The sequence below is a fragment of the Plectropomus leopardus genome, chromosome 24 (genome assembly GCF_026936395.1).
Source record: "Plectropomus leopardus strain MGB_pleo_1.0 chromosome 24, ASM2693639v1, whole genome shotgun sequence".
Classification (NCBI taxonomy): Eukaryota; Metazoa; Chordata; class Actinopteri; order Perciformes; family Serranidae; genus Plectropomus; species Plectropomus leopardus.
Window position 1 is genome coordinate 14,884,828 of NC_142199.1, and position 15,179 is coordinate 14,900,006.

The following is a 15,179-nucleotide window of genomic DNA, read 5'->3' on the forward strand; positions in this document are numbered from 1 at the left end:
ATTATGATCGTCTCGCTGGAGACTCATAACAATCAGCATCGCCTGAATCCACCTCTCTCTCTCTCTCTCTCTCTCTCAAAGTATTGATTTCCGAACGTCCTCCTGAGGAGATTCTGACCAATTTGGGCTTCGTTATGAGTTTTTGCTGCTGGTGAGGATGCAGTGCCATTCTGAGGATAGATGCAGGGTTACACGTAGAGAGGAAGCTGCAGAAAGATTAAAGCAGGTAGGCCTATTGATTGGTCGATAGGCGGCGGGAAGGTGGCCATTGATTGGGCAAACAGCCAATTTTTGACCTCGAAGTGCACTGGGTGAATCAATGGCCTTAATCCAGTGGGGGAAGTAAAGATTGAGAGGACTGGACCCAAAATATTCTCTTGTTTAGTGTTGTATGACACTCTTTTTAAAATATTTTTTAATAGGAAAATGTTTAATTTATAAAGTGACTTAATATCATGATTTAATGTTTGTGTGGTTAACTAATCTATTCTGTTGCTGTAATGTTTAAATATTTTAATAGATAATTTGGGGATGATCTTGCCTGAATAACTGACATACACGCCAAAAATAATCACATTCAAGTCTTCTCTGAGCTGTCTTTCTGTCAGTCAAGTAACATGAACGCATACATTTGTCTATTTAGTCAAATTCATTCAGTGTACTCCTGGTCCAGATGGATTATTGTGACCTTTTGAAATGACTGGTCAATCAATACCACAATGGATACAGTTCATCTCCTTTCATATTCATGAGGGGCCCAAGAAGTGGAGGACAGTCTCTGCATGTTATTACTGTAAATTAGCCCAGACAGAGCGAGCCGTTCCCTAATCCGAAGATCCGATGTTTGATCTTCTAGCCTTCATGTCCGCACCATAGACTGTATACGTAATGGATGTAGTCCACATGGTGTCACACATTGGTTTGTGGATTTCCGTTTTGAAGCCTCGAGTGTAACATTTCAGCTGTTGCCATATTGGATTTTTGGAGCTAGAAGTGACCATATTTGCCTAGAGCAGTGGAGGAGGGATGGATGGATCTGGCTCAGACTGTAGCGACGCCCTTCACTCAAACAGACCCACCAGGGTTGGACATAAGCACCAGCCACCAGCCAGGTGCTGGTAAAATATGCAAAAAATTAACATTTTTTCAGGAAAAACTATATTTATTAATAATTATTTGATTTTTGTATACTTTGTATACATTAAAGTAAGACCCAAATACCTCAAACAGTCATTTTGTTTTTGCCTGACAAGTAAAAGGGAATATAGAAAAAATACAGCTCAGATCTGGATCACCTAACACACCATCCCAATTTCCCTCCACCTGTCATGACTAACAGCTGCAGGGAATTTCAACATTGCAGGTTGCTGAAGGTAACATCAGCAGATCAGAGATACACTCCACCAAATTAGGTCAGCGCTTGTCGGGTCATTGCCTCTGTCTGACTGAGAGAGGTCAGCGCTCTCACCTTGTCTGGCACGCCACACTCATGCACATTCCTGCACTGTACGCAGGCACGGAGCCACGAGACAAAGACGGCGATAGCAGAGCAATACGGTCACGCTTCAGCTGTCACCACTGTAACCCTGCCTGCAGACTGGAAAACACAAAACCTTGTGAAGTGTGGTGGTGTCCTGGTTTATAGGGTGTGAGTCATTAAAAGAGGAAAGGACATGTGCACACTTTGACATGTCACAAGGCCTTTATTTAATGATGCTGCAGAGCAAAGGTCACCAGGACTACAGGGCAGCAAGCAGTGAAACGCTCAGTGGACATTATTACAACCACAGATATAAGTCGGAGCGGTGTTTAAATCCAAACCTTGCTGTTTCATTGTTTCATCTTTAACAATGGATCAAAAGACTATATGTCATGTGAGAGGCGTTGCAGGTCGTGTTGAACCTACAGATAATTATATTCTAGCTTTGCAGCTTTATTCTTTATAGAGCGTTTTAGTGTCTTTAACCCTTTCAAACCTGAGCAAATTTGTGTTGAGAAGGCAACAGGCAACTTCACAAGACATTTACAATTTCTTCTTAAATGTGAAAATAAAAATGTAAAAAAAAAAAAAAAAAACAATAAAAAAACAAAACAAATAAGAAAATAACCTAAAAAGGTGCTAAAACAAAAAAAGTATTATATATATTTCTTGTTACACAATTTTAAATTTAAAAACATAATAATAAATATAATTTTCTGGACATTTTTTCATTTTTTTGACATTTTTTTTGAATGCTTTTTGTGTAAATTTCTTGTCACTTTTTTTATAAATTCTCATAATTTGTGGCACATTTCTTGCCGAGTTGGTCATTGCAATTTTTTGGCTCACGAAAGCTGATGTCAATCTAGATTTCAAAGGCTTAAACTCATTGTTTTTATTTTCCAGCCCACACCTTTACTGTCTTGGTTCTTTCTTGCATAGTTAACAGCAACTATATATCCGACTTAAAGTGAAAGTCACTAACGTAACTCTGTGTGTGTGCGCCCATTGTTGAATTTTGACGTCAGCAGTAACTGAGAGTCTTAGATTAATGTTTCTTTTAGTGCTTCATATCTGTTGAGCTCATGCTATGGTTGCCTGAGCAGATGGTTGGCTCCAATTAAGAGGAGTTGAGAATTTAAAATGCCACTCACTGGTCAGTAGCAGGAAATGTGTGGCTGCTTGCTGCGAGGCTGCAGGTTTTATCTGTTGATTATTCTCTCCTTCAGTTTTAATTTGTTTGTTTGCCTCAGTTTCATTAATATTCTTGTGGTGTTTTCATATTAGATATTAATTGGTACCAAGTGCAATTTCCCCAACCACTCAGCTTTCACATTAGCGATATTATTCTGTACCAAAGTACATTTGTGTTATCGTCTAAGTGACATTCGTTTATGTGGAGAAAAGAACGCAAAATCCCAAGCCCATGGAGTCCACCGTTGCTTTATGCCTGTTAATATTTTGGAGACTGTCAAGAATGACCCTCTCACCTGCCATCCTACTTTATCACCCATGGCTTTGCAGTTCAGTCGACAAGATCAGCACGCATATGATATCGGAAGAGATTGGCGGTGTTAAAATGCAAAAAATGCAAAAATGCCTCTGCAACTCCATTTGCAGACAACTTGTGCTAAATAGCTTCTCATCTTCTTCCGTGTTTGTTTTCACACCTGATGTGAATCTTACCTGAGTGCATATGAAGTGTACTCAAGACCACCTTCTCAAGTACACCGGGGCAAGGATAGAGGCACCACTCACACTAATCCAACCAACTGGACTTTGTGGTCAACTGTTCACAGATCTGGCCCCAAGTCCCTGATGTGAGAACTTCCTTAGCCGTGGCCGTAAAGTGTCTTTAGGGATGGCAGTGTTGGCTAGTCCACCACTAATGTCCAGACTGAAATAGCTCCTTACAACTATTGAATGGATTGCCAGGACATTTAAACAGACACGGTGTCCAGAGGATGAACCCTAAGGACTTTTGTGATCCCTCTGCTTTTTTCTTGCGACATCAGCAGGTCAAAATTGTCTGTTATTCTGTGAAATATTTCATAGGTTATTAGATAGATTTGCACTGCTTTGGGTACGACATTCATGGTTCCCCAGATGATAAATTTTCCAAACTTTGGCAATTCCTCTTGTACAACAGTGAGGCACTAATTTGTGATTTGTGTCTAGTACTTAGGTCCCTGGCTGCATACTTGCAAAACTAATGACATTTCCACCACATCTTGATGTTGTTTTTTATGTGTTTGGTGCTGATTTAGCACACTAACATAATAAACCAAGATGATGAACATTGTAAACATTCTACTTGCTAAAAAATTGAATTAATTGTTAGAAACTCAAGTTTCACTCCTTTTCTGAAGGAGTAAACAGACTCTTAATGCACAATAGCATTCTCTTTTTTATGTGAGTTGAAATGCAAACACATGTAGAAAACTTATTTTATTCCTTACAACCCCTGACCTTTGAGAGATCTGTCTCAGCTCATGCAGGCACTCATTGTTTCTCAAAGGTGCTTCCCCCCTCGGCGCAGTATCATGCTGCTGCGTGTAATCCAACCATGAAGAGTTAAATCCGCCCTGGGGTGCCTGATGTGTGGTGAACTCATTGGATCACCTCCAGCTGTCTGTTACCATTATCTGCCCTCCTGTTTTAATAATGTGGGTCAGTTTTCTGGAGGCTAATTCACACATTTAATTGTTTTAGCTCTACCTGCTTGGTGTGAAGGCAAATGTGTGTCATGGATACATTTCATGTAGTCTTACAATCCAGCTACACAATTATACTGTTCCTTTTTTTTAGGACGTCTCTAAACAAACAAGCATAGCTATTTACCAGAAACTGGGTTCATTTGTGGTCAACATTAGACACTAGGGTTGCAAATCATAAGCGCTATACTCAATCAAGTATTGGTAAAATTAATGATTGATTAGTTGATTCGTTATGTGAAAAACACATATAAACATTGTTTATTTTAAACAATACCAAATGTGTATATTCCGCCATCAAAGCTGACAGCAATATATGGCATACACTTTGACAATATTTAATATTTAATTTTTGATTTGATTTATTTTGTACATGTAAAAAAGGAAATATAGAAATGATTGTATTTCAGACAGAAATATTTACAGACAATGAAAAACATAAAACAAAAGAAATGGTCGAACACTCCATTTAAGAAGTAATATTGCACAGCCTATTAATTCATTGATAAAATTTCATGTTTGATTAAACTCTTAATGACCAATTATTGGTCGTCGATTAATTGTTATCATCCCTATTAGACACGATGGAGCCTTTTATCTGTATTTTATCTGTTCGTTTTGTCTGTGTTTGTGCACATTTTCTGAAAACTTACGGGTACGAGTGAAACAGAATAGTAGTTTAGTTCAAGTGTGACATGATCATATGACACAAAGAAGACATTTTATTTCTCATGTAAAGGGATGATAAATGACCCTTAACAATGACATCATCTCATCCTCACCTCCTGCCACATCCTCCTTATGCATTATATAAGCTCACTATTGTATTAAAGCCCCATGTGGTCCATGTAGGTGGCTCTCGGGCAGGATGGCGATCATCAGAGCGTGTAACACAGCCAAAGAGACAGCTGACATGAACACATCAATACATATTAGGCCTCACACTGTGAACTTGTTTAGCTTCTTGCTCGGATGTGTATTGAATCTATTTCTGCACGGTAAATTCTTCCATTTCTCGTGATTTTACTGTGTTTTGTTGCAAGAAATCTGTCAGAGATTCATGTTTCTATAAGGAATTGTTTTATCCTCCATAGGTTTAACAAACAGCAGCATTGTATGCTGAGATTAGCTAATGCATTACCTTTAGGCACTGAGTGTGAAATCCCCTCAATCAAACTGTATTAGAGTCACTGGACCGTCGCCTCTCGCGCTGAGTTGCCACCCTCCGAGATCTGACAAAGACTATGATACTCTGTTGTTTTGAATGGGAAATGAAAGAGCAGGTTAGGGGGGCATTATGAGCCGTGGCATCGCAGAGCCCAATCCACACCCTTTGTGCACCATGCCGTCATCACAATGCCATTTTGTGTCATTCAGCCTGAAGGTGTGGAGGGGTTTCTCACATGGCCCGGGGGGGATGTTGAGAGAGCACATTGAAACAATGCTGTGTACTTGTTCCTGTATTTGCAGAAATTGAAACAAAGCCCTTGAATTGCAAAGGATCTTTCTTCAAAATAACTGCCACTGATAGTGCAGGTATTTGGGTGTTTCTTAGGGTTCCCACAGTGATGGAAATCCTGGAAAAGTCACAGAATTGTCTCAGTCAGTTTCCAGGCTGACAACAGTCATGAAAATTCCAAAAATCACTGAAAACTCTGGAAAAGTTTTTGAATTTTTGTTTTAGTATTCTTCCATGGACAACTTTCCGTGTAAAATAACGACAGATTTGTGTCCTGTAGCTGATACGCAATGTAGCTCTAATATGGGTTGATATGTGACGTTTTGTTTACCATTGCATATGTTTCCTCTTTTTTTTCTACATTTCCAGCTGTATTTATGTTTGAGTAGAGTTTGAATCTGATGTAAAATGCTGAGTAAGTCGGGCAGGGGAAAAAATGAAGTATTATGGGTCCTTGAAACGTCCTGGAAAAGTTTATAAATAGTTATTTGTTCAGATTTTAAGATATCCTGAGATCAGCAAACACAGTAAAACCAAATCTGTATGCATGATTAGACCCCCACAATGAAAACCATTCTTTATCAGATTTATCAGTTCATAAGAGCTATGTTAGGAGGAAGGATGTTTGAGAGAATAAAGTCATAATTTTTAGAAAATAATAACATTACAAGAAAGTAATATTTTAAGAGTTAAGTTTTAAAATTATTAGAATTAAGTGACAATATTTTGAGAAAACATTGCAGTAATATTTTCAAAATAGCATCACAGTTTTTTTTTTAGTTGTAACACCTCAAGAATTCTTATTTTATTTTATTTTATGACATTACATTTAGTAGCAAACAATGGCCCTAATACTCTCACAGCATCGTACCCCCAATGTTAACGCCGTGGCTACGGCCTTGCTATAACTATTTCCTCGAAGACACTAAAACAATAAAGAGCTGAAGAGGAAATGACCCAAAAATAGCAAGAAATTCATTAAAAGTACAAGAAAATCCCCTGATAATGAGTTAAGAAATAAAAAACAAACAAACAACAAAGTAAAAAACAAAACAACAACAAAAGAAAACATGGAAATGATTAGGAGGAAGTGACTTTAATACTTGTAAAATAATTTTATAATATATTATGACAATTAGAGATGTAGTTTTTTGGACATCTTTAAACATATACATTTTCTTAATCTAATTTCTTGCTATTTGCTTTACATTTCTGGTTCCTCATTATGTTTTTACCCACATTTTTGAAAGAAATCAAACCACTTTTCTCAGCGTTCAAAGGCTCACTTGTAAGTGCCGTCTGAACGCAGCACAAGAAAAGTGATGTCGATCTAGGTTTCAAACGGTTAACATTGTGCGAGACAAGTCAGCTTCTTATTCCAGTGCTGTTTCAAATAAGTCCCTTAGAGGCTAAAATTGCTGTAAAGTATGAGGAAAACATGCCGTAACTGTCAAATTGTGGATAATCACTTCATTAGTATTCAAGCTGTTTTCCTGCATTTAGAGATCACAAAATACACACACAATTTAGCATAAGCTGGTACGAACCAGCCTCTTTTTAATACGAGCTGAAGTCATGTTGTCTGTTTTCGTTTTCTGTGCATCAGCCGTGACAGAAGTTGGATATTTTTACACACTTTGAGAGAGCTTTCCCTGTCGACGCTGCTGCTGTAATCCGAACAGACAGTGCTGTGAGACAGTGGCAAGGTTTTACGTGCCTTCAGAAATGTCACCCTACCTCTGCTCCCTGAAAAATGATGAGCGCCGACACACACACACACACATGCGGATGTACATGAGAATAGAAGTTTTAGTTACACAAACATTTCTTGCAGGCTCATCTGGAGGCAGTAGTAATCCCATTGGCTGAGTTAAATGTCAGTGGGAAGGACTGACACAGTGTTTCCAACTAAAAAAAATGTCAGATTGAGGCCTGGTTAAAAGGCAACAGATAAGAGCGGAGGAAATATAAATTCCAGCACTGTTGCTTCAGAGTATAAACGTACAGTAAATTATCCTGCGACTTTTGCATGCTGACCTTCAAAGCTTCATCTTGCTGTAGCAGCTTTTGTGACCAAAGGCTCCTGCTGATCTTCAAGGACCAAAAGGATACTGTTCTCATTACTAAATGAAAAATAATGCCGTTACATTCACATTTCTTTATTCACGTGTTGATGAAAGTTTGCTGCACACATAAGATCCCTTCCATTTATCCCTGAGTCGGTCTTTAACATTGAAGTGTGAGCTGACAGGATAAGTTAGGCTGCTTTATTGTATTGTTGCTTTTGTATGTTGACCTCACATTTTTCCTTTACACACCCACCAGTGTCATCATTGATTATGTTGCTTGCTTGTGAGTTGATACAGTGTAATGCATTATTATCAACTGCTATTGCTAACAACTGCTTACCCGGCTACAGCTGTTATTGACCACATCTTTTGTCTTTCTTTCGAAGGCCTGCTGGAATTCAGCCAACTTCGATGTGACGTCCTTCCCAGCTCTGACCTCCAAGGTAGGTGGCACGCAGCTAAAGTAAACAGTGTGTTTGTCTGCTCTACCTATGCTAACATCAGCAGGCCTGGCTAATAAGTTGACAAGCTAACAACAGTTATTACCCACCATCACGTCCACCTGCTCTCTACATTACTGTGTTGGATTACAGTCACAATAGAAAGTCTGAATGAGGAAGAGAGCGTTCACTGTGCGTGAGCCAGTCATGAGCTCAGGCTAACATTAGTGGCTCCGTCTTTTTTTTATATTAGATAACAAATAACTTTTCAATAACAGATCTTTATAGACGTTTTTGTGTGTGACCATTCAAACTGAACCAGGTTATAAATGCCAAAATAATGTAACCAAATTTTTATAATACTTGATAGCAATACTCTGTTGTGGCTGTTTTGCTCACATTTTAGCCCCAGTCTCTTGGCATGAAGTAGGATAATAGGACCTGCTTTTATTGAACCAAAGAACAGGGATGTATGGAACAATATTACATGTAGAATGAGAATAAATAAATAAATAAAAATGATAAAAGAATTCAGCACCTTTGCAGGGGATCATCTAGCATTTTTAAAGGATAATGCAATTCGATCATCAAGCATATCATATAGTTTTCATCATACAGTAATAAAGGGGACAGTCCGTCATACCTGTGGAGTTAGTTTGGGAGTGTTTGTTTCAGTTTGTGAGATCTCAAAATGTGTGTTTTTCATGAAAGTGACACATTTTGACCTTCTCTTCTTAAAGTTCTCCCTTTGTTAATGAAGTGAGAGAGTGATGCTTTTCAGCATATGTCATTCATTGTGTCTGCCCATTCTTCTACTGAGGGAGGGACGGGGTGCAACCATTGTCTAGTGATGCTTTTTGGGTTTTTTAAGCTGCGGTGATCATTATTCTAAATAATCACAGAGAAAGAAGAACACAAAAAAGTTGTAGCATCGACACCTCCTAGCCAAGTTATCCATCCTCCAAAACCCAACTTTCCTCCATCTGAATTGCTTTTCCACTGTGTGTTTTTATCAGCTTTACCGGCTTCTTCATGTGGTTACAGACACTTCCAAGTCTCCCAGTAGTGCCAGTTGTATGATTGCACACTCTGATCTGTGGTGCAAGAAGTAAAAATCCATACACATGACGACAATTCAAGTGAGTCATCTCATGAAACTCTGTCAAGTGTACACACTCCAGATGCCAGATACTTATTGCAGGTATTGATTCTGCTTGTGGTTGGTGGTAGCAAACACACACACACACACACACATAGTGAGGTTTTTCAGAAGAACCTGGTGGAAAAGCAATTGAGGAAGGAGAGGCTTTGCTTCAGAGTGAAAACGTGCATCAATCCTGAGAGTTTCATCTCTTACCAGGATGGTCAGAAAAACATGTGCAACCATATTTTTCTATCTCCACTTCCATCGTTTCAATCTGACTGGAAAAAATTCAGTGTTGCGAATATCATCTGAACCAGAACGCTTCTGGAGCACTTTGTGAGGCTTTGCTCTGTAGGCATGCATTCATGATATGTAAAGATATGTAAAATGGCATAAATGATCAGGGTGGCACATGCTTGAGTGTTCTCGTATGCAAACTGTGTAGTAATTATCTTGCTCATAATTACTAGCCGCCTGAATTTTAATGAAGCTTTTGCTGCATAAAGGAGCAGCTCTCAGGTATGACGTCGGTGTTACTGAACAAAGTAAAAGTGAGCACACAGTGATCGGGGATTTACCAGAACCTGCCTTACATTACCACCAGCCACTAGTCGAGCATCAGTTGGCGCCGGTGGTGCAGCTACACCCCGAGGCCCTCTATACATATACATAATTTTATGCGCACAGTGCAACAGCAGACACACACCCACCACTACCTCATTAGTGACTGCAGCCCCCAGGCTTACAACTGGGAAAAGGCCTAATTGCACAGTTCAGCAGCACTGACAGCGCTCAGAGCGTTTTGGAACAGACTTCGATAAACGAGCATCAGGTGCAAGCACCTACAGTAATATTTTGTTATTTCTGACCCTTCCTGTCACAGTTGTAACTGCCAAGTTAAGCTCATTGTGCGTCACTGGAACTTTCTGCAGCACCGAGGGACAAGACGAGCACACAGGAGTTAACTGAGAGTGAATGGGTCATGAAGTTGGACTTAATAGGTGTCACTCAGGACCTTAAATGTCAGGGTTCTTGAGGATTTTTAAAAAGTCTTAAATAGGCATTGGATTTATTAAACCTTTTTTTCTGAGGTTGTTTGTTAAACAATTTAATAAATTCCATCTTTTTTTAAACTTGTCATGATGTAAATCCAAGCAGTGGAATCTCACATGCAGATCGAGAAACATAAAATTGCACAGAAAACCAGCCAAAAATTGCAGATATTTCCCACTTTTGTTGGTTATTTAAATGGATATTTTAATGATAATAGAATATATTTATTGTCTTCTGTGTGTTCTGCTCTCAAAAGGAGTGTTTTTTCAACATTTGACATAGAAAACTTCATCTCTGGACAAAGAGTCACATTTTACATCACAATTGGTTATTTGGTTATAAGTAAATTGGTCATAAACTTCATTCTGGGTGGCAATAAAAAGACTTCAAAAGTCCTAAATCTCCCTTGCTTTAAGCAGCAGACGCACTGAAGTGTTTTAAATGTTCACCAGATAGGTCATTTGCTGTTAGAGTTATAGCCTACAACTGTATCGCAATATACACTAAGCTGAGTTACATTTTTCCATTTTTAGTCATGCTTGCAGCATGGCTCGAGGGATGGCAGTGACCACTTTGGTGCAGAAGTGTGGAGCATGAATGAAATTTTACACACACAGCATTTTGCAGCACTTAAAGCAGCATTATGTAGCTTTTCTGCCTTTAAGTAGCAGTTTCAAAGTCAATCTTGTACGACACTAACTTTCAACAGGGAGAATGGCATCTATCCCACAGAACGTGCAGGCCACGGTTCTCTCGCAATGCGTGTGTACGGCCTTATAGCACCACAACACAGCAGCCTTCAGCTAAAAAGAAACCAGTTAGGTCGTCAAGCCAGCTAGCTGCTGTGCTAAAATTATAAGTTGATCTATTGTATCATGCTGGGTTTAAGTTAACCATTGCACGCTAACTGTTTAGCTGTCCAACACATGTATTCTGTCCCTGTCCAGACAATAAACAGCAACTCAGATGTGGATCCAGGCCTCACGTCACATCAGGTGGATCAAATTAAACTTAGTGACCAACATTTAACCTGCTAAACATCAGTATGTTAGCATGCTGGTGGTTGCATTCAGCTTGAGGCACTGCTTTGTGTATAGTTGCTTAACAGAGTTGCTTGCATCATGGGCTGATTATAAGACAATGGGCCCCTGGGCATAGATATGCAAAGGGCCCCACCACCTTTCCTAAACAGAAGCAACACACACAGACTTTGTGGTGGTTTGTTTTGTCAATTTGCATCTTTTTGTTGTTCTGTCCCTTGAGGTCAGATTGTGTCTGCAGTTGTTTTCTGTCTTTTTGTGGTAATTTGGATCTCTTTTTCTTGTTGAGGTACTTTTTTTTCTCTCCCTTTTGGTCATATTGTGTTGGTTTGTAGTTTTCTTTGTGTCTCTTTGTGGTTGTTTCGCCATTTTTTTTAGTTAGTTGTGTCTCTTAGCAATTCCTTTGTATCTCTTTGTGGTATTTTTGTGTCTCTTCATGGTCATTTGAGTCTCTTCCTAATCGGTACACATTAATTTGACATTTTGCATATGAAGGCCACAGGGGCCCCAAACTTTTTTGGCCCCTGAGCCTGTGTGTCTAGGGCCGCTCAGTAATCCATCCATAGGTAGCGTGGCTGTAGACTTCAGAGCCAATGACATACTGCACTGAATGTCTACGTAAAGCTTCGAACTTGATCTGGTGTTTCTTGCGTGAACATTTCGCGATCCACAACTTTTTTTTTTCAAGTTGTCCCAGTTGTAATTGTATTCCTTTAGATATTAATTGTATGAATTTGGCTAACTGCAGATCTACTCGCACATTCTGTTTTCAAAACAAGTGTCCGCTTTGTTATCTCTGTATGCCTTTTCCTGTGGAAAACCAGCCAGAGGAGCATACAGCACCAGCTTGACTGGAGTGTAGAACAAGAGATTATATTTTGTAACTGGAGCTTGAGCAGTCGGACAGTCTGCGTGGTCACAAATGTTGGACTGCATGTGGATGTCTGCTTCGGGGTTCATGTGGACATGGCGACATTTATGTCCGGTGGACCAGAGCGGACCCTTCTGCAGACACAGAAAGAATAAAGCTGGCTTTAGTCTGGTTGAGCCACCATGGTGTTTTGGCACTTCATTAGCCGGCTTTTTTTTTGTTTGTTGTTAAAGCAGAAATCATCTCTGCAGTGGGTTATTGCACTCTCTTGAGCCTCTGTGCTACTTTCTGGAGATATTATCATACTTGCACCTGGTGCTTACAGTTAAAATGGATTCCAAAATGCTCTGAGCGTTGTCAGTAGCGCTGAACTCTTCAATTATTTTCCGTGTGAAAGCCTGAGGTCCACCACCACTAATGAGGCAGCACAGAGTGTGCATGTTACTCTCTATTCATATGATTTTGCATGTTTCAGGAGGGGCTGTTCATGCATTTTGCATCAATGCCCACTGTGACCATGTTCACAAAGTTAGGTCAGTCAGGGAAGAAAATGAATGGATGTTGGGTTAATATTGAAAGATTAACCCCATCAGTGAAGAACCTATAAGTCTTTTTAAAGATGCCACCCTGGAGAGCTGTAGATGTGGTCTGTATGGCAGTGATGCAGAGCAGCAACAGAGATGTAACAAATAAGGTCATTTAAATGCCCTTGACAGAGAAAACAACAAAACATATCCCAGCGAGGTCCCTGAATAATAAGTGAGAGCTGGAGACCTGCAGAGATGAGAAAATTAAAATGGTAATTGTCGTCCAGCTCGAACTTCAGCTAAAAGCTTCTTTAGTTTGTGAAGGTTACATCTATTTTATTATAACTTTCAGAAAACAAGTGCCATACATAAATACGTTGACAGATTTTTGGAGTTTTACATCCTTGTCCTTTTTTTTAGTAAGTCTGGGTGAAAATCAGCAGCTGCATGGAAACAGCTCACAGTTGTCTGAAGAAACTATTGTAAAAATCAGTTAATAAATGCAGTATAATCCCCTGAAACATGCATGTTTTTGCAGTTTACCCAGATCCACAGACACTTCGTGTGTTTCTCCTTGTTAAGTGAGCTGAGAAAGCGTCCAGTGTGGTGTTTGCAGGCAGTTGGCAGCCAGCTGGTGACACTCGGAGCAGCTGAGACTCTGCAGACATGTGTTAACCTGCCTGGCTGTTTGGATGATTAAGGATGTGACTGCTTCACAGAAAATAAACTTCTTGAAGCCATCACAGCTCAAAATACATTAACATTAGTTGTTTTTACATATTAGAGAAACAGTTGAGAAATTAACTTATGTGCTTTCTTTACAGTTAGATAAGATAGGTGCCTCTTTATAATGTCTGTGTGCTAAATATGAAGCTACAAGCAGGAAATGTTTATCTTAGCTTTGCATAAAGACGTCCACGCAAAGCTAATGAAATCCACCTACCGACACCCTCTAATGTTAACTAATTAACATGTTATATCTTGTTAGTTGTTTGTTTTCCTGCCAGCCAGCCCAGCCTGGTCTCATTCCCAGGGTGTTAAATACTGACCTTTTCATGCTCCTTGAATGTGATACAGATAACAAAGGACAAAGGACATAAAACATTTCGAGATTAACTTTGGACAGAGCCTATAGACACCTCCCCTTTTTCCTGTCTTTATGCTAAGCTAAGCTAACCAGCTTCGTACTGGGCCGACAAATACAAGGTAAAAGGTAGATTTTAAACGTAGTTAAAAAAAATGTAATCAAGATTTATTCTTGACTCTCAGCAAGAAAGTAAACAAAGGTAAGGCCCACGTTCTGCACCCGATCCTGCAGGCTAGATTTCATCTTAGAGGATGTTTCTTGTTTGTTTGTACAGCTGCAAGCTTGCAAGTAACCAATTGCAGGAATGTAACTGTCGAAGCCTCAGGGTTCAGTTTGTAGTAATGTCGAACAAAACAAAGGCTGACATGGAGGACGTGACTGCAGCCCGCAGATATAAAAGATTTAAAGCCTCACACATCAACACTGGGGTTTTAAATCCAACACAATCAAACATGGATAAAATACGTGGAGGTGATGGAAACGTGACCGAATCCTGTAACTCTGCAATTCTAATATGTTCTGCATCTCGCCGAGGAGATGGGATATCGGTCTTTAATGGCTCTCAATATATCATTAGCTAAAGAGTGAGCGCAGTTAATAGCGTGCTGCTGCTGACACAGGCAGGTAGCTCAGAATGGGAGATGGAAATGTGGTTTTTCGACAGTGGATGAAATGGTAATAGAAAAGTGCTGATTCCAGACTAGATGCGATGTGGCCTGACAGCGCAGCAATAAAAAGACCTCGTCTGAGTCATGGCTTTGTCTGGAGGTCTCAAGGCTTCGCTGCACTTTGGAATTCCACTCACGAAACCCGTCACGGCTGTCCAGGGAAAGGCGTTTCACAGAAACAGTTAGGTCTGATACTGGACTATTATATTACGCTATTACAGCAGACTGAAAAATACACAGGAGGTTGTTTATATTTGCCCCTCTCAGTTTGAATGTGGACTATTTTTCTGACTAAACAAGCAGTTTTAAGACGTCACATGGGGAATTGTGAATGAGAGTTTTACTATTTTCTAAAGTTTTATGACAAATTGATTAATTTTAAACACAAAGGACAGTGTAATTGATGATAAAAAAAAATGTTCAGTGCAGCTTTAATGTCTCATATCTCAATACAAAACACAGCATTGAATTTCCACCAGAATCAACTCATTTTGAGTCATTCAGTGCTTTCCACCTCCAAACAACAACACTGTGGAGAGAGCCTGAGGTGAAGAATTCATTTGGAAACTGCTTTGGGATGCTGGTGCATATCAGTGTGTGTGTGTGTGTGTGTGTGTGTGTGTGTGT

The 15,179-nt window shown here is 39.5% G+C and overlaps 1 protein-coding gene across 5 annotated transcripts in view; it reads left to right on the forward strand.

The window, feature by feature from the left end:
• LOC121962873 (muscarinic acetylcholine receptor M4) overlaps nucleotides 1-15,179 on the forward strand; it is a 145,810-nt gene that overhangs the window by 76,624 nt on the left and 54,007 nt on the right. For all 5 annotated transcript variants that reach the window (XR_015775866.1, XR_015775868.1, XR_015775867.1 and 2 more), the window contains one exon: nucleotides 8,109-8,165. The gene's annotated coding sequence lies outside the window, so the exon portion shown is untranslated. The remainder of the gene's footprint in view (nucleotides 1-8,108; nucleotides 8,166-15,179) is intronic.